Here is a 23,808-nt window from a genome sequence, read left to right as displayed (position 1 = left end):
CACATGTCTCTTGGACTCTGGGAGCTCTGTTACCTGATTTGTGTTCAACGGACCACAAAATCAGCCTGTGCCTTTTGCCTCTGATCCTCCCTAAGTCTCTGAGATGCTGGAGATTATAGGCTTTGGATCTTCTCAACCTAGGCAAAGGCAGGCGGATCTCTGTGAGTTCGAGGCCAGCCTGGTCTACAGAGCGAGTTCCAGGACAGCCTCCAAAGCCACAGAGAAACCTTGTCTTGAAAAGGCAAAAAAAAAATATGTATGAATCCAAAACTATTTTAAGGTATAACAAACTTACTTAAGGTGTACAAATGCAACTTATCAGATTTCTTTCTTATGATGCTTCTGTTCATAGTCTTAACATGAACTTTAATCAATAAAGTTATGATAAGCTACTAATCCAATTCCAACAGAATACTAAACACCATATTATGCTACTAGGCAATCATAACTGTAACTACAAGCTCAAGATTAAGGTGCTTTTCATTTTTCTAAAGATAGATATCTGTCAATTTCAAAAGTGTTAATGCTTTCACACAAATCATTTCTGGCATGCGTATACTGGCAATGTGTCTAAAATTAATATTTTCACAAACTCAAAGGATTCTTGTAAGTTCCAGAGAGCTTAATTGGACCCATCCAAATAGGTCAGATTAACCTCAGATATTATTTAACATTTCCCTGGTCCCATGACTCCCTTCCCTCACCTTGGGACCAGTTGGGAACCCCTCCCTCCTTTTATGATCCTCTTCCCCTCAAGTACCAGGACATAAGAAAAAAATGTTTTCCTAAACAACTCTGCTCTGCCAACAACTTGCCAGGTCTAAGAGGCTCCAAAGAGTTCCACACAGCCTGGACTGTGATGAAACAACCAGCTACCCCAGAACGTGGCAGCACTCTAGCTTTCTCAGGTCCCCTAAAGATAGCCAACGCCCCCCCAGATCAGCAGGAAGTAGTTGTGAGAACTCAATGTCCTTACTCCCTAACCTGCTATGCCTAACTCCTCACTTTTTAAAATAATATGTAAAGGTGTGAATGTAAGAATTCAGGCATTATGCTGGCCTGCCCCTGTCACCTGGTAGAATACACTCAGGCAGAACCCTGGTCAGCCCAGGGTTCTATGAGTACTAGTCTGCATGCAGATGAAAAGGACCCCTTTAAAAGACCCTGCCCACTAACGCTCTCTTGCTCTCTTTCTGCTCTTTCCCACTCTCGTCTCTGCTCCTGTTTCCATCTTCTCTTCTGTCCTCTCTCTATCTCTGTGTCTCTTTATCTCTTTTCTCTTTTCTTCCCCCTTCCTCCCCTTACTAATAAAACCTCTCACTCAAAAAAATAGAAGAATTAGGGTAGGAACTCTAACTCAGAGCAACTTCCAGCAGTCTGTCAGAATGTATAAAGCTGCTAATGAATTAGAATAGATGTGGTGTCCGTAAAGAACTAAGGGTGGTGTGTGTGTGTGTGTGTGTGTGTGTGTGTGTGTGTGTGTGTGTGTGATATGTGATGGCTAGTCTTATAAAGAAAATGTATATAGAAAAACTAGGTTGAGTTGGAGAACAAAAATATATAACTATAGTATTATAAGTGGAAATACTAAGCATGTAATTGGACTCAGAAAATAACTGGACTAAAGACAGAAATATGAGTTTCTTCTGAATGTTGATGAAATTTTGAGGTCTGAAAATGGATGAAAACTTAAGAAGAGAAAGAAGAGCAATTACCTGCCAAGCATAGAAAAGACATAGAATATAAAAACAAATCTGTGTGGGTTTGCTCCCCCAAGGAATGAACCAGGCCAGACACCTTGCTTCACAGACCTTACCATAAAATTTCTGGCAGAGACACCTCTCTGTGGTGAGGCACCATCTTCAGATGTACTCCCACAGGGGAGCATACCAGGCTGCAGTGGATAGTTCCAACTGGAGCCACACAGAAAGCCTGGGCAAACGCAGAGAGACACAAACAAAACTAAAGGCATGGATGTGGGAAGGAGACTAATAGACCAGACTGGAGGGGAAAGGGGGAGATAACAGAGGGTGAGGGTGAGAGCAAGCACGGTGCTTTATGTACAAGTATGAAACCGTCAAAGAACAAGCTTGGTCTTTTAAAAACGTGCAGTTTTCAAAACTTGAATAAAAATTATTACTTTAATAGGATACCTCTGCCATGTTTCAAATAATCCCAGGGATATTGGAGAGGGAACGATGCTTCCCCCACGATGCATCAAAATTATTCAGGACCACATGGAGGAAGAAGCCCAGCAAAGGTCACAGTGAGGGCAGGGCTGATGTGAGCTGAGCCAGGCATCTCGGAGAAGGAACAACGACTAACAGGGCAGACACTGACATCCTGAGCACACTGACTTCTTGTCACCCACTCCAGGCCAGATCATTAAGGACTTTCAAGAAGTCTGTCTGCTTATCCCTAGGAGCTTGTACCAAACTTCTGCCATCCTGTTAGTGTCAGGAGGAATCGTGAAGCAGCAGACAGTGACTCTAAAGTGGTACGGTAATTACAGTAAAAGAGCATAACGATTACTTATAATTACACACTTCTCAGGAGTTCTTTCCTTCCAGTTCTGGAGTCTGACCCTTTCTGAGATAGAGAAATTGTAAACACTGAGGAAGACAGAGTTAAAAGTTGCCTGTCAGAAGAGGGCGGGTAATCTTTTTTTCTTTTCTTTTCTTTTCTTTTTTTGCCTTCATGAAAGGAAATTTTTTAAGTGAATAGCATCTTAACCAGTAAGTGTTAAAAAGAATTTATTTAAATGTTGCACACAGGCAACTTCTAGTGAAGAATGAAGTAACATAAAAGGGAGGTTTCCAGCAGGCTGTAGTGGAATGCAGCTGTAATCCTGGCACACCAGAAGCTATGGAGAGAGGATCTCGAGTTCAAGGCTGCTGTGGGCTATACAGGAACAAATTTGTTCCAGGCATGGTGGCACACACTTGTGATCTCCACAGAGACAGAGTGATCTTTGTGAATTGAGGCCAGTCTGGTTACATAGAAAGTGTCAGGCTAGCCAAAGCTACACAGTGAGACCCTGTCTCAAAAACACACACACAGATAATTTTCCAGTGGAATTTCATTCTAAATAATATGCTAATATAAAGGGACACGAACAGAAAAAATTATGGTTAAAAAAATGATTAAGGGACTGTCTTGGGGTTTCTACTGCTGTGACAAAACACCACGACCGAAAAGCAACTTGGGGATGAAAGGGTTTGGCTTGTGTATCCTGAATCACACATTGCAGGAGGCCAAGGCAGGAATTCAAGCAGAGCTAGAACCTGGAGGCAGGCCATAAAAGGGTGCTACTTGCTGGCTTGCTCCTCGTGGCTTGCTCAACCTTCTTTCCTGCAGAATCCAGGACCAGCAGCTAAGGGATGACACCACCCACCATGGACTGAGCCCTCCACCATTGATCACAGATTGAAAACTGCCTTACAGCTGGATCTTATTGGGGCATCTCCTCAACTAAGGCTCCTTCCTCTGTGGTGATTCTAGCTTATGTCAAGTTGACACACAAAACCAGCCGGTACAGAGGCCAAAGAGCTAACTCAGCAGGTAAAGATGCCTGCTGCCAAGCCTGAGGACCTGAGTTCAACCCTGAATTCTCATGTCAGAAAGAGAGAACGGACCCACAGAGGTTGTCCTCCTACACACATGGGCATACACACTAAATAAATAAATAAATACATATTAGAAAAAATTAAAGAAGGAAATAATAATATCTAATGTATGCATTTTATAGAGAGCATCTTTCCATATTAACATATACCCAAGGAGCAGCTCGCTCCACCCAGAGATTTTTGGCCTGTCTACATTCTCATCCCATTCCATCGCAACACTCAGGTTTGTGTATGTTCCGCCTGAACGTAGACCTTCCTCCTATGGGTCCCCTTCTTCCTGGCCTCACTAACTTTCTCATCACCTCTGGGCTGTCTCCTCATTGCTTTCAGCATCTAGTCAGTTGCCACGCTGATTAACTTTGTACCTTTGCTTAGACTGAAAAGTGACAAGGGAATTTATGCTGCACACAACGCCTCTGTGAGTACATTTCCAGAGAGGATACTCAAGTGGGCAATCTTCTCCCTTGGTTGCAAGCAGCACCATTACACAAGAGGAAAGGAAAAGCCCAGAGTTCAAGCACACTCCCCCTGCTTCCTGTCCACCTCTGCCGTATGCTGCCACTACCCTAATGTGATACCTCCCAAGCCCAGAATTAATGGAGCTAGTCTATGAACTAAAATATCTGAAATCATAAGCCAAAATAAACCTTTCCAAAATGGCCCATAGTGATGCACACCTTTAATCCCAGCACTCATGAGTCAGAGGCAGGTGGATCTCTGGTCTACAAAGTGAGTTGCAGGAAACCAAGTCTATGTAGAGAAACCCTGTCTCAAAAACCAAAACAAGACTGCCTTCCTTTAGTTGTGTATGTCAGAGATCCAGTGGCAATACTAAGAAGAGATAACTAGCATGCTGCCACCCCTGCACTTCTATGTTCTTCTAGCATTCCCACATAAATCCTGTGGTTTCTTGGCACCCCCAGAATATAACCCACAGAGATGTACTTTCCATGAGACTAGGAACTCAGTCTTTGGAATCACAGCATTTGCATGGGTATGAATCTAATGCCCAATTCATAGCACATATCATTCATATGTTTACTTTGTTCTCAATCTTGAGCTCTGATCCTGAGGTCAAATTCCAACTTCTTAGGACCACAGATTTTATTGGTCTCAGCTCAAAATAGCCTTTCTCAAGCTTCCTGAGAAGGAACATCCAACATAAACTGTAGTTCCTGTTTGCATGTTGACTATAGATCTAGCACATATACAGTCTCAACCTTGATCAAACCATTGTTGTTTCTACCGACACAGATATCTAGATTTTGAGCACAGGTCTATGACAACATGCAAGATCTTTCTTTCTCTCTTGTAAACGAAAACTTCATAGATTTAATTTGCAAATTTTGCTCTCTGTATCTATGCTCCTCCCAAAAACTGGCTCCTAAACCATGATGGAGAGAACCAAGTGTGGCCTTTAGAAAATCTTGATAAATACACTCTGATTCCTCTTAATTAGGACTGAAGCCTGCCTTTCTGTCACCAATGTTGATATTAATGATGGAAAGGACTCACTGGGCAATCTTCCCATGTAACAACTAGCCACTGGTAAATCACACGCACTTGAGTTCTAAGTGCATTGTTTGATTAAAAATGAAATTACTGGCACTGAGAAAACTCATACTTCTACAGTTACAGTTGGAATAACTGAAAGGTGGCAGCTGCTCCCTGCTTTCACTTATTAGCACTGAAGAATAAGTTGAAAGACTGTCTGGAGTCTGGTATCTAAGACCACGTAGATGAGACTTTAAGGGGAGTGGGGAGATGGCTCAGCAGTTAAGAGCACTCGTTCTTGCAGAGATTTAGGGTTCAATTCTCAGCACCCACATGGTGACTCACAACCATCAGTTCCAGGGAATTTCCTCAGGCACCAAGCATGCACATTGTTCACAGACATGCATGTTAACAGAACACTCCTACACATAAAGTAAAATTACTAAGTCTTTTTTTTTTCTCGTTAGTTTTTTTTTTAATTTTAAATAGCTTGTTTTACATGTCAATCCCAGTTCCCTCTCCCTCCCCTCCTCCCGCACTCCCCTTCCACCCTCCCTCCCACCCTATTGCCACATACTTCCACATAGGGGATGTCTAGAGTCTATCATTTTACTCTTGGTAGGGTCAAGGCACTCCCCTAAGAGTCCAGGCTGAGAGAGCATCTCTCTTTGTGCTATAGGCACATGAAGACAGATTGTATACCAGGAATAGACACTGATCCACAGCTCAGAGCCCCATAGGTTGTCCAGGCCTTCTCACTGACACTCACATTTGGGGGGTCCAGATCAGTCCCATTCTGGCCTCCCCACTGTCGGTCTGGGGTCCAAGAGCACTCCCCTGTTCAGATCAGCTGTCTCTGCTGGTTTTGCCAGCCCATTCTTTGCCAATTTGCTCATCATTCCTCTCTCTCTGTCACTGGTTTCCTTGGGTTCAGTTCAGTGCTTAGATGTGTGTTTGCCTCTGCTTCCATCAGTCCCAGGATGAAGGCTCCCGGATAGTTATAGACATCAAGTTCATTATCAGGAATGGGCATTCGAGGTGGTCCTTCCACTATTGCTTAGCTTGCCAATTGATGTTATACCTTTAGATCACTCGAGGTCACTCTGGTGCCTGATCTGTCTTCGATCCTATGATTCCCTCTTCCCCCTATTCTACCCCCACCCCCTCAACTTCCTGTTCCCCCATGACCAACTCCCTTCCTCTTTACCCCCTCTATTCTTCCCAGGTCCCACTACCCCCCCTCGCCCTGTTCCCTGTCCATTCAGAGGATCTTGTCTCCATCCTCTTCTCTTGGGTACTATGTATATATGCATATCTTTTAGGTTCGTTCCTGTTTCCCAGACTCTCTATCTGTGGAAGTGCAGACTGGCACTATCCTGATCGATATCTATAATCCATATATGAGTGAGTACATACCATGTTTGTCTTTTTGCGACTGGGTTACCTCACTCAGGATGGTTTCTTCCAGTGCTATCCATTTCCCTGCGAATTTCAAGATTCCATTGTTTTTTTCTGCTGAGTAATACTCCATTGTGTAAATGTACCACATTTTCTCTATCCACTCTTCAGTTGAGGGGCATCTAGGTTGCTTCCAGGTTCTGGCTATTACAAACAATGCTGCTATGAACATAGTGGAGCAGATGCCCTTGTTGTATGAACCTGCCTCATTTGGATAAATGCCTAAGAGTGGAATTGCTGGGTCTAGTGGTAGATTAATTCCCATTTTCCTGAGGAATCTCCATACTGATTTCCAAAGAGGCTGTATGAGTTGGCATTCCCACCAGCAGTGGAGGAGTGTTCCTCTCTCTCCACATCCCCTCCAGCATAAATTGTCTTCGGTGTTTTTGATTCTAGCCATTCTGACAGGAGTAAGATGGTATCTCAGAGTTGTTTTGATTTGCATTTCCCTGATGGCTAAGGATGTTGAGCACTTTCTTAAGTGTCTCTTGGCCATTTTAGCCTCCTCTACTGAGAATTCTCTATTTAGCTCTGTACCCCACCTTTCAAGTGGATCCTTTGGTGTTTTGGAGACTTGTTTCTTGAGTTCTTTGTAAATTTTGGAGATTAGCCCTCTGTCAGATGTAGGGTTAGTGAATATCTTTTCCCATTCTGTGGCCTGCCTTTTTGTCTTTTTGATTGTGTCCTTTGCCTTACAGAAGCTTTTTAGTTTCAGAAGGTCCCATTTGTTAATTGTTGATCTCAGTGCCTGTGCCACTGGTGTTATGTTTAGGAAGTGGTCTCCTGTACCAACTCGTTGAAGAGTATCTCCCACTTTCTCTTCTAAAAGTTTCAGTGTGGCTGGATGTATGTTGAGATCTTTGATCCATTTGGACTTAAGTTTTGTACAAGGCGATAAACATGGATCTATCTGCAGTCTTCTGCATACCACTACCCAGTTATGCCAGCACCATTTGTTGAAGATGCTTTCTTTTTTCCACTGTACAGTTTTAGCTTCTTTGTCAAAAATCAGGTGTTCATAGGTGTGTGGGTTAAAATTAGGGCTTTCGATTCGGTTCCATTGGGCTACCTGCCTATTTTTGTGCCAGTACCAAGCTGTTTTCAGGACTATAGCTCTATAATAGAGCTTGAAGTCAGGTATGGTGATGCCTCCTGAAGTTCCTTTATTGTATAGGGATGTTTTGGCTATCCTGGGCCTTTTGTTTTTCCATATAAAGTTGATTAATGTTCTTTCCAGGTCCTTGAAGAATTGTGATGGAATTTTGATAGGGATTGCATTGAATCTATAGACTGCTTTTGGCAAGATTGCCATTTTTATTATGTTGATCCTACCAATCCAAGAGCATGGGAGATCTTTCCATTTTCTGGTATCTTCTTTGATTTCTTTCTTCAAAGACACAAAGTTCTTGATATACAGGTCTTTCACTTCCTTAGTTAACATTATCCCCAGATATTTGATGCTGTTTTTGGCTATTGTAAAAGGTGATGTTTCTCTGATTTCTTTCTCAGTCACTGTATCATCTGTATATAATAGGGCCACTGATTTTTTTGAGTTTACCTTGTATCCTGCCACATTGCTGAAGGTGTTTATCAGCTCTAGGAGTGACCTTGCGGAGTTTTTTGGGTCACTTATGTAAACTATCATATCATCTGCAAATAATGAAAGTTTGACTTCTTCTTTTCCTATTTGTATCCCCTTTATCTCCTTTTGTTGTCTTATTGCTGTAGCTAGAACTTCAAGTACAATATTGAAGAGATATGGAGAGAGTGGACAGCCTTGTCTTGTTCCTGATTTTAGAGGAATTGCTTTGAGTTTCTCTCCATTTAGTTTGATGTTAGCTGTTGGTTTACTGTATATTGCTTTTATTATATTCAGGTACGTTCCTGTTATCCCTGATCTCTCTAGGACCTTTATCATGAAGGGGTGCTGGATTTTGTCAAAGGCTTTTTCAGCATCTAGCGAGATGATCATGTGGTTTTTCTTTCGCAGATTGTTAATATGGTGGATTACATTGATAGATTTTCTAATGTTGAACCATCCCTGCATTCCTGGAATGAAGCCTACTTGATCATGGTGGATGATTTTTCTGATGTGTTCTTGAATCCGGTTTGCAAGTATTTTATTGAGTATTTTTGCATCAATGTTCATGAGGGAAATTGGTCTATAGTTCTCTTTCTTAGTTGTGTCTTTGTGTGGCTTGGGTATCAAGGTAATTGTAGCCTCGTAGAAAGAGTTTGGCAGTGAGCCTCCTGCTTCTATAGTGTGGAATACTTTGACGAGTATTGGAATGAGCTCTTCTTTGAATTTCTGGTAGAATTCTGCACTGAAGCCATCTGGGCCTGGGCTTTTTTTGTTTGGGAGACTTTTGATGACTGCTTCTATTTCATTAGGGGTTATAGGTCTGTTTAGATTATTTATCTGTTCTTGATTTAGTTTTGGCAAGTGATATCTATCCAAGAAATTGTCCATTTCCTTTAAATTTTCAAATTTTGTGGAGTACAGATTTTCAAAGTATGCCCTGATGATTCTCTTGATTTCCTCAGAGTCCGTTGTTATGTCCCCTTTCTCATCCCTGATTTTGTTAATTAGCATGTTCTCTCTCTGTCTTTTGGTTAGTTTGGACAGAGGTTTGTCTATTTTGTTGATTTTCTCAAAGAACCAACTCTTTGTTTCATTGATTCTTCTCAATGTTTTCCTGGTTTCTACTTGATTGATTTCAGCCCTCAATTTGATTATTTCCTGGCGTCTGCTCCTCCTGGGGAGTTTGCTTCTTTTTGTTCTAGAACATTCAGCTGTGCTATTAATTCTCTAGTATGACTGTTCTCCAGTTTTTTCATGTGGGCACTTAGTGCTATAAACTTTCCTCTCAGCACTGCTTTCAAAGTGTCCCATAAGTTTGTGTATGTTGTGTCTTCATTCTCATTGAAATCGAGGAAGTCTTTAATTTCTTTTTTTATTTGTTCCTTTACCCAGGGATGGTGCAATTGTGCATTGTTCAATCTCCATGAGTTTGTAGGGTTTCTGCGATTTGTGTTATTGTTGAATTCTAATGTTAATGCATGGTGGTCTGATAAGATGCAGGGGGTTATTCCAATTTTTTTGTATCTGTGGAGATTTGCTATGTTTCCTATTATGTGGTCAATTTTAGAGAAGGTTCCATGTGGTGCCGAGAAGAAGGTATATCCCTTTGTATTTGGGTGGAATGTTCTATAGATGTCTGTTAAACCCAGTTGGGTCATAACTTCTATTAATTCCTTTGTTTCTTTGTTAAGTTTCTGTCTGGAGGTCCTATCTAGCGGTGAGAGCGGAGTGTTGAAGTCTCCTACTATTAGTGTGTGAGATTTTATGTGCATTTTGAGCTTTAGTAATGTTTCTTTCACGAATGTAGGTGCCTTTGTATTTGGGGCGTAGATATTTAAAATCGAGACTTCGTCTTGATGTATTTTTCCTTTGATGAATATGAAGTGCCCTTCTTCATCTCTTTTGATTGATTTTAATTTGAAGCCTAATTTGTTAGATATTAGGATTGCTACGCCCGCTTGTTTCTTGGGGCCGTTTGATTGGAAGATCTTTTCCCAGCCCTTTACTCTGAGATAACGTCTGTCTTTGGTGTTGAGATGTGTTTCTTGTATGCAGCAGGAGGAAGGGTTCTGTCTTCGTATCCATTCTGCTAGTCTGTGTCTTTTTATAGGTAAGTTGAGGCCATTGACATTGAGGGATATTAATGACCATTGATTGGTGATCCTTGTTTGCGCTTGATTTATTTTTAGTGAAGTTATTTTGTGTAGTTTCTCCTCCCTTTTTCTTTTAGTGTTTTGTAAAGTATGATTCTATATTGCCTGTGTCTTTGTGAATGTAGTTATCTTCCTTGGCTCTAGGTTTTCCTTCTAGCATTTTCTGTAGAGCTGGATTCATGGATACGTATTGTTTAAATCTGGCTTTGTCATGGAATATTTTGTTTTCTCCATCTATGGTAATTGAGAGCTTTGCTGGATATAGTAGTCTGGGCTGGCATCCTTGTTCCCTTAGCGTTTGTAGGACATCTGACCAGGATCTTCTGGCTTTCATCGTTTCCATTGAGAAGTCAGGTGTAATTCGGATAGGTCTGCCTTTATATGTTACTTGGCCTTTTTCTTTAGCTGCTCTTAATATTTTCTCTTTGCTCTGTAGGTTTGATGTTTTGATTATTATATGGCGAGGTGACTTCTTTTTCTGGTCAAGCCTATTTGGTGTTCTGTAAGATTCTTGTACTTTCATAGGCATATCTTTCTTTAAGTTAGGGAAGTTTTCTTCTATGATTTTGTTGAATATGTTTTCTGTACCTTCAAGTTGAAGTTCTTCACCTTCTTCTATACCTATTATTCTCAGGTTTGGCTTCTTCACGGTGTCCCATATTTCCTGAATATTTTGTGTTAAGGATTTGTTGGTTTTGAGATTTTCTTTGGTTGACGATGCTATGTCCTCTAATGAGTCTTCAACACCTGAGATTCTCTCTTCTATCTCTTGTATTCTATTGGTGATGCTTGCATCTGTAATTCCAGACCGTTTATCGAGCTTTTCTATTTCCAGCATCCCTTCATTCTGTGTTTTCTTTATCGTTTCTATTTCAGCTTTCAATCCTTCAACTGTTTGAGCTGTTTCCTTAATTGTCTTGGTTGTTTTTTCTTGGTGCTCTTTAGATTCTTTGAGAGATTTGTTTATTTCTTGAATTTTTTCCCCCATTTCATGGATTTTTTTGTTTGTTTTTTCTTCTATTTCTTTAAGGGATTTTCTCGTTTCTTCTTTGAGGCTCTCCATCATCTTCATGAAATAACTTTTAAGGTCTGTCTCCTCTTCTTCATCTATGTAGTGCTTTTCAGGTCTTGCTGGTGTTGGATCCCTGGATTCTGGTGGGGTCGTGTTGGTGTTTCTATTGCTGAGTGATCTCTTATTCTGTCTTCTTCCCATCTCTTCTTCCAGTGGGTGCTGGTGGGGGCTTTCTGTTTCCACTGGTCTCCTTCCTTACTGCAGCTGAAGCTGAAGCTGGCCTCGCTGGGGTTGGGGTCTTGGAGGGGCTGATCTCTTTCCTGAAGCTGGGCTCGCTGGGTTGGTGTCTTGGAGGGGCTGATCTCTTTCCTGTGTGGGCGGCTCTTCTGAAGCTGGGCTCGCTGGGTTGGAGTCTTGGAGGGGCTGATCTCTTTCCTGTGTGGGCGGCTCTTCTGGAAGCCTGGAGCGGCCCCGAAGATGGAGGGGGATGGGTGATGGGCAGGTGGTCCCAGCCGGGGATCCAATCTCACCTGAAGCTGGGCTTGCTGGGTTGGGGTCTTGGAGGGGCCTGTGTGGGCGGTTCTTCTGAAAGCTGGGAGCGGCCCCGAAGATGGAGGGGGATGGGTGATGGGCGGGTGGTCCCAGCCAGAGACCCAATCTCACCTGAAGCTGGGCTCGGTGGGTTGGGGTCTTGGAGGGGCTGATCTCTTTCCTGTGTGGGCAGCTCTTCTGGAGGCCGGGAGCGGCCCCAAAGATGGAGGGGGATGGGTGATGGGCGGGTGGTCCCGGCCAGGGACCCAATCTCACCTGAAGCTGGGCTCGCTGGGTTGGGGTCTTGGAGCCGCTGATCTCTTTCCTGTGTGGGCGGCTCTTCTAGAAGCCGGGAGCGGCCCCAAAGATGGGGGGGGATGGGTGATGGGCGGGTGGTCCCAGCCGGGGACCCAATCTCACCTGAAGCTGGGCTCGCTGGGTTGGGGTCTTGGAGGGGCCTGTGTGGGTGGTTCTTCTGGAAGCTGGGAGCGGCCCCGAAGATGGAGGGGGATGGGTGATGGGCGGGTGGTCCCGGCCAGAGACCCGATCTCACCTGAAGCTGGGCTCGCTGGGTTGGGGTCTTGGAGGGGGTGATCTCTTTCCTGTGTGGGCGGCTCTTCTCAATTACTAAGTCTTTTAAAGATGTTTTTAATATCTAAGTGAAGTGCCTCTCAAGAGAAACAGTATGAGCACGTGCAGAATCCTTGGCAGTTCTAAGGACTATTGCACTCCTGTAACAATGAAGTGGAAGATGGCAATCACCAGAACTCCTTCAAAAGAGTGGCTCCAGCTTTTAGAGTGATTGAGAGATACCAAGATCCTGGGGAACCTGAGTATCTTTGGGAGTGATTTAACGTTTTGGGTTGTGTCAGATGAAAATGTACAAAAGAAGACAGAAGAAAAGTAGCCTTGCAGGCAAAAATGACAAGGATGTGCAATGTGCTCATTCATCTGTGAACAGGAATTTCTAGAAAGAAGCTGTGGTGACAAAGGCTGATGGGCAGATTAAACATCGGTGATGTAAGGAGACTGGACCTCGAAACCTCCAGATACAACCTATCTTAGGCAATGCTTAATGGCCTCCTCCATCTGTGACCTAACATTTTTACAACTATCAGGTAAATCCTTCAGAATTTTTAAACATGCACAGACTTCTCATTACTGTTTCCTCAACAGTACAGTATAATAACTGTTTATAAGAAAGAATGAAATTTTCTCTATAGCGTGGAACATGGAGTTAGGAGATGATAACTGAAAGGACCAGAATTGGCACAAGACATCCCAAGACCAAGTTTTCAGCACAAGGAGATCTGTTTGCCCCAGAGAGCCAAAGGACAGGGAGTAAGAGGCAGTGACAGGAGACAGAAGAGGGAGGAGACGGGGAAAGGGAACAAGAGAAATCGAGAAGGAGTATTCATCCCAGAGGACAAAGAACTGTCTCTGGATAGACTGAAGACAGAGATGGCCCATAGGCAAGTGACAGTTTATATGTAAAAGGGGAAACCCTATGTTAGGGTGAGTTGGTTTGTTTTGACTGGGCATATTAACTAGAGTAGTTAAAAGTGGGGCCTTTGACTGCTGGACTTGGCAGCTGGACCTTGGTGGTCAGCCTCAGGAGGAGGAAGTAGTCAAAGAAGGGAACAGACCTTGGTTGCTAGCTTTAAGAATGCAGTCTAACAGTTTAGCAAGGCAGAGGAAATGAGGGAAGGGCAGGACTTCGGAAGAGTCCTTCAATGATGCCAAGTGAAGAATTTAAGAGTTAATTTATGAAGTTTAGCCTCAAGTTGGTGTGCTGGTACATGCCTTTAATCGCAATGATAGGGAAGGATTTAGAAGTAGAGGCCAACCTGAGATACACAGCAGGTTTGACCAGCCTGAGCTACATGATACAGCCCTTTCTCACTTTCTCAAAATTCAAAGTCCAAAACAAGCAAAAAGGCTTATTCCCAATAGACTTTTAAGAAATGGAGAGGCCAAGAGCCTCTGACTAGATAGGTCACATATTTTATAGGAGAACTCAGTTATTCTGCTAGATAAGAGTACGAACAGTTCCTGATGACTTACTCCTAACCCGCTTAATAAGTCATCAGGCTTACTCACTGAGCCATCTCACTAGACTCACTTCGTTTCCTTTCCACCATCCTTCATATCCTCCTTCCTTTCTTCTTCCCTCTCTGTATTCAACTCACAGGAAGGTAGAAGATGCCAGAAGGAAAAGAGGCTAAAGAGGCTAAAGGTCAGAGTAGCGTGGGAGCACTCAGACCCCATTTCTCTTGGGAACAGGTGGAAACCTAGAAGCATAGATTTGTCAAGAAAGGTTTTTTTTCTCCTTCGACTGAGACATAAACTTTGGCCAAGTTCAGGAGTCTGCATTGTCAGTTGTCTTTCAGAACCTAAAATGCATCATTCCAAGCCCTCCTGGCTCTTAGAGAAATCTGTTGTTACTCTGATGTTTGTGTTTATGTGTGACTTGGTGCTTCTGACTTGTGGCTTTAACAGTGCTTCCTCTGCTCTGCATATTCACTGTTCTAACTTTACTGTGGCATGGGGAGTTTCTTTTCTGATCTTGTCTGTTTAGTATTTTAAATGTCTCTGGTATCTGGAAAGAAATTGCTTTTCCTAGATTTGGGCAATTTTCAACTGTGATTTTATTGAAAATGCTTCTTATGCCTTTGCCATGAACTTTTTTACCTTCTATGTTCAGAATTGGTAGCTCCAGAATAATCTGACAATTGCTTGGATTTTTTTCTCACTACAGTGTTCGCCAGGTTCACCTGCAATTCATTATGTAGAGCAGGCTGGCCTTGAATTTGTAGGAATCCTCCTGCAACAGAGTCCCATGTACTAGTATTATGGATTATAACAATGCCCAATTTGGATTTTTATCAATATTATTGAACATTAAGTTACATATAATAAAGTTCATCAAAATTAAACTGTATGTCACGATGAATTTTGACAAATCACACTGTCATACACACTTGTAACTACAATAATAATCAAGATATAGAACATTCCATCATCCCAGCCAAGCTCCCCTGTGTCTGTTTCTAGTCTTCTGCACTACTTTAGATGAGACCTCTCTGCTAGAATTTTAGATAAATAGAACCATATAGTATTTATTCGTTCAATATAAAACTTTCCTTCTACATGATACTTTTTAAAACTCATCCATTTTACTGCACTTGGCACCAGTTCAATGCTTTTGTAGATATTCCACTATATTAATGTATTATAGATTCTTTATTCAATTAGAGTTGGTGGACATTTAAGTTAAAAGTTGGCTCAGCAAATCAGGGCATTTAATGCTCTTGTAGAGGGCCCACGTTTGGTTCCCAGCTCCCAAATGGCATTGATTCCCCCAATCATTCTCCCAATTATTCTTTCCTAGGATTATATATTAGTAGAAAGTAAAGAGAAACCTAGAGAGAAAAACAGTTGGAAGGTGGAGAGGCTTCAGAGAGACTCAATTAATTCCCTTTTGAGTTCTCTTTTTAATTTTTAACCCATACAAAAAAAGATAAATTTGCTACAAGTTTAGATGAAATCTAGTGCCCTAGAAGTTGCTGTAATTCTGAACTTCTCCTATAAACTTTTTCATCTGTCCCCTGATACTTTTAATTTGAAAATACTTAGTATAAATACGTTTTTTAAAGCTCTGATAGAAAGCTATAAATACTTTCTCAACTTCACCCCTGCCTAGCAGTTGCTTACAAAGAGACCCAGTTTTTCTGGGCTGCTCCTGGTTTACACCTCTCATCTGGTGTGATTATAAATAGCTCTGCCCTCCATACTCAACGGAATGCAGATTTATACTATAAATCGTGTTTTCAACTGCTTTGTGAGCACAGTTAGCCTTTCTCAGAGCCCCAAGAAAATTCAAAGACAGAGATATGGGTATCATAGAGTGCCAATTCTACTCCTGGGCAAATGCTGCATATGTGGTACCCATTGTGTCTTAGCTCTGTAGAAGGTAGGTGGTACTGCTTACCAGCTGGAGATAAGGACAGAGAAAGGACAGAAATATAGAGAAATCAAGAAAGCAAAAACCGGACAGAAATTCCCCTCCCACCATCAAATATACATTTTTTCCTGGCTGTCAAGAATTCACACATACAGCCGGGCGGTGGTGGTGCATGCCTTTAATCCCAGCACTCGGGAGGCAGAGACAGAGGCGGATCTCTGTGAGTTCGAGGCCAGGCTGGACCGACAGCCTCCAAAACAATACAGAGAAACCCTGTCTCATAAAACCAAAAAAAAAAAAAGAAAAGAAAAGAAAAGAATTCACACACACACACACCCCATGGTGAAAACTGCTTACATTAGAATAATGTTCTGCGGTGCCCGCACCGCAAGCAACTCCGAGGTATCAGGAAAAGAAAGACCAGATGTCCAGCTGTTTGTACTAAGAAGTGTCTTTATTTTGCAAGTGCTAAGAGGTCTCTTTATTTTCGTAAGTGTTAAGAGGTCTCTGTCTTGTAGACGGTAGCAGTCTTATATATAGTCTTACAACACAGTAGAAAAACCCCAGGTGGAAGAGAGCATGTTTTCCTTATGCTAGATGTTGATGTCAGTGGGGCAATGCGGGGGCAGTAAGCCAGGACTAGAAAACAGGATGCACCTGTGGTTATCAGCTGACAACTCAGAGACCCTGTGGGAGCTAGGCCCCAACAATGTTCATTTTCCAATACTATCTCAAACAAAAGTATAAAATAATAAGCTAATAAGCAAGCCAAGCTTTCTTAAAGCCCAAATGCACATGCCCTCTAAGTGTGACCTGATCAGAGTGTCTCTCACACCAAAATCTGAGTCATGCACATCATAAGCCGCCTTACAGTGTCACTTATGAAAGAGCATGCTTTAATACAAAGAGTCAGCATTTGTTTACTTTCTAAACTTTAAGTTTTCAGTCTTGTCATAAAGTAACATTGTTTGAGCAATATATAATCTTAGAACCCATACACACATAATGTTGGGAGGTAATCCCTCCAGACACTACCACACAGACACTCTTAAAGCTGAAAAGAAATGCCTTTATTACAGGTCAGTGGCTGCACAGGGAACTTTCCCAAGTCATTCAGTGCCAAACCTTACAGACTTTTGTCTTTTATGCACAAAAACCTCATCCTGGTTCTCACACCTCAGTCAGCAAGAACAGAGCTACAAAAGCCAAAAATCAGGGCTAGCACAATTAGGGGCTGTCCTGGAATTATGGTATAGATCACTGATGGACTAAGTCTTTGGCTGCTGTTTTGGCAGGTGTTGGGCCTACATGCTGGGTTTTAAGGTCAGAATGGTGATTCTGTCACGGTATCAGTTGAGCTAGGGTCTTGGAGTCTGTTACAATAACTTGATGCACTACCACCCTCTCTCAGTGCTTAAGTCTGATGTGCATAATAGCCTTTTCTCTTACCTATTTCTAGCGGGGTGAATTACTTCCTACAATTCATCTTGAAATCCTTCTCTGGGACATATTAAAATCCAACTTTCAAGTGAGGTATGGTGGCTCATGTGTATAATCTTATCACTCAGGAGGTTCACCATGAGTTTGATGCCAGGTTGGGATACATAGTGAGTTTCAGATTAGGCTGGGCTACTTAAACACATACACACACACAAAAATGAAAACTAAAGTTTCCCAAACAAAAGGTCACCTGGAGGAAGTCCCTTAAGGGAAACTCCTCATGCTGCAACCCACAGCAACACACTGTGTCTCTCACTGTCACTGACAGGCCCATGGCCACACCATTTCTGAATGGCTGGATAAGGATCAAGTCTGAAGTTAAACAGTGTCCTTTCCATGCCATTTTTCAGTGAAAGGAAAATGGACCAAATCTGAAGCATGTGATACAGACCTGCACTAAGGCAGAGGCGTGACTCATCTCAATACAGGTGGGGTGTAGACGGTACTGATTAAGACCCTCTTAGACACTACAACTGACTCCACCTTTCAGAAAAACAGACGCCATGGGGGCACTCAGTAAGCAGGATGTAGTCCTTCTCTGATGAATGCTGACTAGCTCCTTGCTCACAGGCAGAGTGCAGTCAGACCCTGGAATCTGAATAGGCTTGTACTGCTGCAATTTCTACACTTCCTTATCTCTATCATCCAGCCACACTCAGATCTCATCTGTGAGCATCTCAGGGAGCCAGGAAATGATAAGACAGGGAAGAGACTTCCCTAGACACCAGACAGACAGGTGAGTTACTTCCTTCTCCTGCCGGCATTTCTCAAACCTTGCCCCATTTCAACCTAGCTTCGCCTCAGATGAAATTCCAGAAATTTCTCAGTTTCTTTTATACTTTCAACCTTGTGGTGTCAAGGCTGCCGAGCACAGGTCTTCCTACCCTGCTCTCTCAACAAAAGGAGTAGATATGAGAATTGCCATCTTCCCAGATGGTACCTGAAGTTTATCATTTACATTAGAGAAGGTAATGTTTTCTTGATTCATAACCTTAAAATTCTCCTTAATACTCAAAAATCACAACTAGTTTGTTTTTAGTGTAAAGAGGTTTGTATATGAGAGAGAGAGGGAGAGAGAGAGACACAGACAAGGAGAATGTATATGTGAACATATGTACAAGCTCATTTATAAAATTTAACTTTTCTTCTATGTGTGAGTATATACTACATGCACTCACAGAGGCCTGAAAAAGGCATTGGACCCCCTGGAGTTGGAGTTACAGGCAGTTGTAGACTGACGTGGGTGGATGCTGGAAACCAAGGAGCCAAACCAGGTCCTCTGCAAGAACAACTTGTACTCTTAACTGTGGAGCCATCTCCCTGTGTGCTTAGTTTTATTCTACTCCCTAGGTCTCGATGTAGTCAAAGTTAGGTTAATTTTAAATGCAGCTGAGTCATACCTGCAGCATCAGTGGAGCAAGAACTGGATGGCCGCAGCTGTCACTTGTAACAACCTGAAGAATTCTTTTCAAAGGCTACTATTCCAGGCAATCCATTATTCTTCACTTTGCTGCAAAAGAGAATTTCAGAACCAACCAGCCTGCATGAAGTAGGGTTTGAGTTTATCCAGAACAATGTTCAACATAATTTAACAAGGCCAATAGAAAGAGAAGCACTCAGGAGAGAGTAAGACATACACAAAGTGTGTGAGTTTCTCAGGAAAATCATTCATGATCAGTTGTCTTCACAATGGCATATTTATGTTTTGCTGAATTCTGAAGCTCTGTCTCTGAAGAATTGCTAAGGAATTTAAGTGAGATTATTGGCATTTCCTGTAGTAGACTGGATGCCTGATAAGGTAACATGCTAGATTGCAGAAGTTGCATGGAAAGTCTGAATGTTTTCTTTCTTTCTTTTTTTTCCCACTGTTCAAGGTTTATTTGGTGTTTTCATTGACATGACACTTGTGTAGCTGTCTGCATCATCCATATGCATATCTTGCTTCTTATATGATATTTCAATGTACACTAGTAATAATATCCTTCAGAACAGTTATGCACAAGATATGAATAATGGACTTACACACTGGAGCCAGGTTGTGACTAACTGGGAACTTATTGGCCTACGTGTGTTTGGTGAGGTAATATAGCACAGACACAGGCTCACGGGTAATTGAAGCCTGCACACAATTGGCAGTGTGTCTTGGAGACAGTGAGACTGTCACACCAACCCGGTCACCACTACCCAAGTACCAGTTAGCATCAGGATAGAGCTGTGGGAACTGAGGTTTTCTCCACGCTACTTTAACACAACCATCCTAAGCACAGCTCAGATGAGTAGACAGATGTGTGTGGTCTCCATAGAAACCCTGCTGCAGCCTGGACAGTGAAGCCCTAGGGTATCTGAGGACTTTAGAACCGAGGCTCTTTCTGGATTCCCCCAGAGCAGATCTGCACTCTTCTTCAAGTGAGCCTCCTCTTCAGAAGTTAGGGTCACCTTTACAACATCTGAGATTCCATTTTGTCTCAGGAAACAAGGGACACTGAGGAAGATATAATCCTTGATTCCATAGAGACCCTTAATCGTGGTAGAAATGGGATGCACCTGCCTAAGATTCTTAATTATGATCTCGGCCAAGTTGGCCACAGCCAGGCAATAGCACACAATGTGTAACCCTTCAGTTTGATCACCTCATAGACACTGTCAACCCCCTCCTTGTGAACGTCCTTCCACTATTCCTTGATGGAATCAGTGTCCAGTTTGTATATGAGAGAGAGAGGGAGAGAGAGAGACACAGACAAGGAGAATGTATATGTGAACATATGTACAAGCTCATTTATAAAATTTAACTTTTCTTCTATGTGTGAGTATATACTACATGCACTCACAGAGGCCTGAAAAAGGCATTGGACCCCCTGGAGTTGGAGTTACAGGCAGTTGTAGACTGACGTGGGTGGATGCTGGAAACCAAGGAGCCAAACCAGGTCCTCTGCAAGAACAACTTGTACTCTTAACTGTGGAGCCATCTCCCTGTGTGCTTAGTTTTATTCTACTCCCTAGGTCTCGATGTAGTCAAAGTTAGGTTAATTTTAAATGCAGCTGAGTCATACCTGCAGCATCAGTGGAGCAAGAACTGGATGGCCGCAGCTGTCACTTGTAACAACCTGAAGAATTCTTTTCAAAGGCTACTATTCCAGGCAATCCATTATTCTTCACTTTGCTGCAAAAGAGAATTTCAGAACCAACCAGCCTGCATGAAGTAGGGTTTGAGTTTATCCAGAACAATGTTCAACATAATTTAACAAGGCCAATAGAAAGAGAAGCACTCAGGAGAGAGTAAGACATACACAAAGTGTGTGAGTTTCTCAGGAAAATCATTCATGATCAGTTGTCTTCACAATGGCATATTTATGTTTTGCTGAATTCTGAAGCTCTGTCTCTGAAGAATTGCTAAGGAATTTAAGTGAGATTATTGGCATTTCCTGTAGTAGACTGGATGCCTGATAAGGTAACATGCTAGATTGCAGAAGTTGCATGGAAAGTCTGAATGTTTTCTTTCTTTCTTTTTTTTCCCACTGTTCAAGGTTTATTTGGTGTTTTCATTGACATGACACTTGTGTAGCTGTCTGCATCATCCATATGCATATCTTGCTTCTTATATGATATTTCAATGTACACTAGTAATAATATCCTTCAGAACAGTTATGCACAAGATATGAATAATGGACTTACACACTGGAGCCAGGTTGTGACTAACTGGGAACTTATTGGCCTACGTGTGTTTGGTGAGGTAATATAGCACAGACACAGGCTCACGGGTAATTGAAGCCTGCACACAATTGGCAGTGTGTCTTGGAGACAGTGAGACTGTCACACCAACCCGGTCACCACTACCCAAGTACCAGTTAGCATCAGGATAGAGCTGTGGGAACTGAGGTTTTCTCCACGCTACTTTAACACAACCATCCTAAGCACAGCTCAGATGAGTAGACAGATGTGTGTGGTCTCCATAGAAACCCTGCTGCAGCCTGGACAGTGAAGCCCTAGGGTATCTGAGGACTTTAGAACCGAGGCTCTTTCTGGATTCCCCCAGAGCAGATCTGCACTCTTCTTCAAGTGAGCCTCCTCTTCAGAAGTTAGGGTCACCTTTACAACATCTGAGATTCCATTTTGTCTCAGGAAACAAGGGACACTGAGGAAGATATAATCCTTGATTCCATAGAGACCCTTAATCGTGGTAGAAATGGGATGCACCTGCCTAAGATTCTTAATTATGATCTCGGCCAAGTTGGCCACAGCCAGGCAATAGCACACAATGTGTAACCCTTCAGTTTGATCACCTCATAGACACTGTCAACCCCCTCCTTGTGAACGTCCTTCCACTATTCCTTGATGGAATCAGTGTCCAGTTCTGAATTCGGATTCTTCAGGGAGACACCAGCTACATGCGCACTACTCCACACGGGCACGCTTATTTTCCAAGCCATGCAGATCAAGATATCCACCGGGTTTGAAACAATAAGCCACTTGCAGTTTGGGCTGTACTTCACAACGTCGGGAATGATGAACTTGAAGATGTTCACATTTCACTGAATCAGATCAAGTTGACTCTCTCCCTCTTGCTGACCCCCCCCCCTGCTGTGACAATGACCAGCTTGGAGTTTGCAGTCACACTATAGTCTTTGCCAGAGACAATTTTTGATGTTCTGAGGAAAAGGCCGCCATGCAGGAGATCCGTCATCTCTCCCCTCAGCTTGTCTTCCATGCCATCAACAAGGGCAAGCTCATCTCCTAAGTCCTTCATTAGGATGCTGATGGCACAAGCCATGCCAATAGCACCATCCCAACAACCGTAATCTTGTTCTGGGGAACCTGTTCTTCCTTCAGTAGATTCACAATCAGCTGGTCCCTGAGGGTTGCCATCTTGGACTTTGAACTTTTTTGGTTTTTTTGTTGGGTTTTTTTTTTTGAGACAGGGTTTCTCTGTATTGTTTTGGAGGCTGTCCTGAAACTTGCTCTGTAGACCAGGCTGGCCTCGAACTCACAGAGATCCACCTGCCTCTGCCTCCCAAGTGCTGGGATTAAAGGTGTGAGCCACAAACACCCAACTGGACTTGGAACTTTTTGGAACCGCTAGTACACAATGAGCAGCATTGGGCAAACAGCCACACGGTCTGGTGTAAAGAGAAGCCTTCCCATCAGCCTCTTCCAAAGCCGCATCAGTCCCAAATAAACACACATGAGGCTATATTAATTATGAAGCTGTTGGCCTTGCTTGTTTCTTACTGGCTAGCTCTGACTTAAGTATTTATCCCATAATTGCTAATCTAAGTATTTTTCTTACCGGAGAGGTTTCCGGGCTTCCTACCCAAAGGCATTACATCTTGACCTCTGTGTTTCTCCTTCCCAGAGTCCTCCTGGACTCCTAGTCCCACCTACCTTGGTTCCCTATTGGCCAACAGTGCTTTATTGACATATACACAGGACTTCCCCTATCAGTCTGGTATTGGCAACACAGACACATGCTCCAGCACCTGAATGTTTTCATAGTAAATAATATTAACAGTCTTGTTTGTGAAAGGCCATACTCCATCATATACAGCTATGTCTTAAACACAGTTTGTTGCTAGTGTGTATGTGTTTGTGTGTGTGTGTGTGTGTGTGTAGAAGCCAGAAAAGGGGTCGGCAGATCTCATGGAGTGTGAATCATAGTCGATTGTGAGCTACCTAACTGATACGGGTACTGGGAATTGAACTCAGGTTCTCTGGGAGTGCTCTTAAACACTGAGCCACACTTCCAGCCCTATTTTAACGTTCTTAATTGAAAACATCCAAATACAAGGAGTAGTGTTCTCTGGGTCATCAGCCTTCACAGAAAGTGCGGATCATGCTGAGATTCCTCATTCCACCTGACCTTGGGAATCAGACTCAAAAGTGAAGGTTCCTTTCCCTTTCCATGTGCCTTAACTCCCTGTCTTCCTAGCTGGCCTCAGCACATGGATATCTAACCTCTCTGTGTAATCTTACCTGTGCCAACCAGCAATGTGCCAATTTCTGACAAGATGTTCTTTTTATTTCTGTTTTTAAAAAGTGCTTACTCCAATTTGATGCATTCAGTAGTCATAACATGAATGCGCTGACCTAAAGAGCTTATTCAGTGTTTGAAGAAGTCTAAACTGTTTCCAATGGCAACCAGAAAATCAGCTTCCATCTCAGACTATAAAAACCTTAGCATTCATCTATGTGATGAGTCCAGCAGAGATCTGAGGGGTTTATGGCATTTTAATCATTGATAATTTTGGTTGGGCTGATAAGAAGACTTTTTAATAGGAGGCATTTGGAGAGGGCTTAAAAGGAGATTGGCAAGATAATTAAAACATCCTTGTAAATTGGTACAAAGATGATGCCAGGCTGTCAGAATGTCCGTTAGCCAATCTGACCCTACCTCTCCTTGGTCACTCCATCTGCTCATCAGATGTTCTCAGTTTTTGTTGACAACACAATGATGGCGAGAATGTGGTGTGGCTGGGAAAGTGCATACTACTTCA

General features: G+C 42.6%; 1 pseudogene; it reads right to left on the bottom strand.

The window, feature by feature from the left end:
* Positions 1-19,588: 19,588 nt before the first annotated feature.
* Positions 19,589-22,189, bottom strand: LOC121133369 (annotated as a pseudogene).
* Between the last annotated feature and the right edge of the window lie 1,619 nt (positions 22,190-23,808).

The sequence above is a fragment of the Mesocricetus auratus genome, unplaced genomic scaffold, assembly GCF_017639785.1.
Source record: "Mesocricetus auratus isolate SY011 unplaced genomic scaffold, BCM_Maur_2.0 Super-Scaffold_100021, whole genome shotgun sequence".
Lineage (NCBI taxonomy): Eukaryota > Metazoa > Chordata > Mammalia > Rodentia > Cricetidae > Mesocricetus > Mesocricetus auratus.
This window is presented reverse-complemented; position numbering and strand designations above follow the sequence as displayed.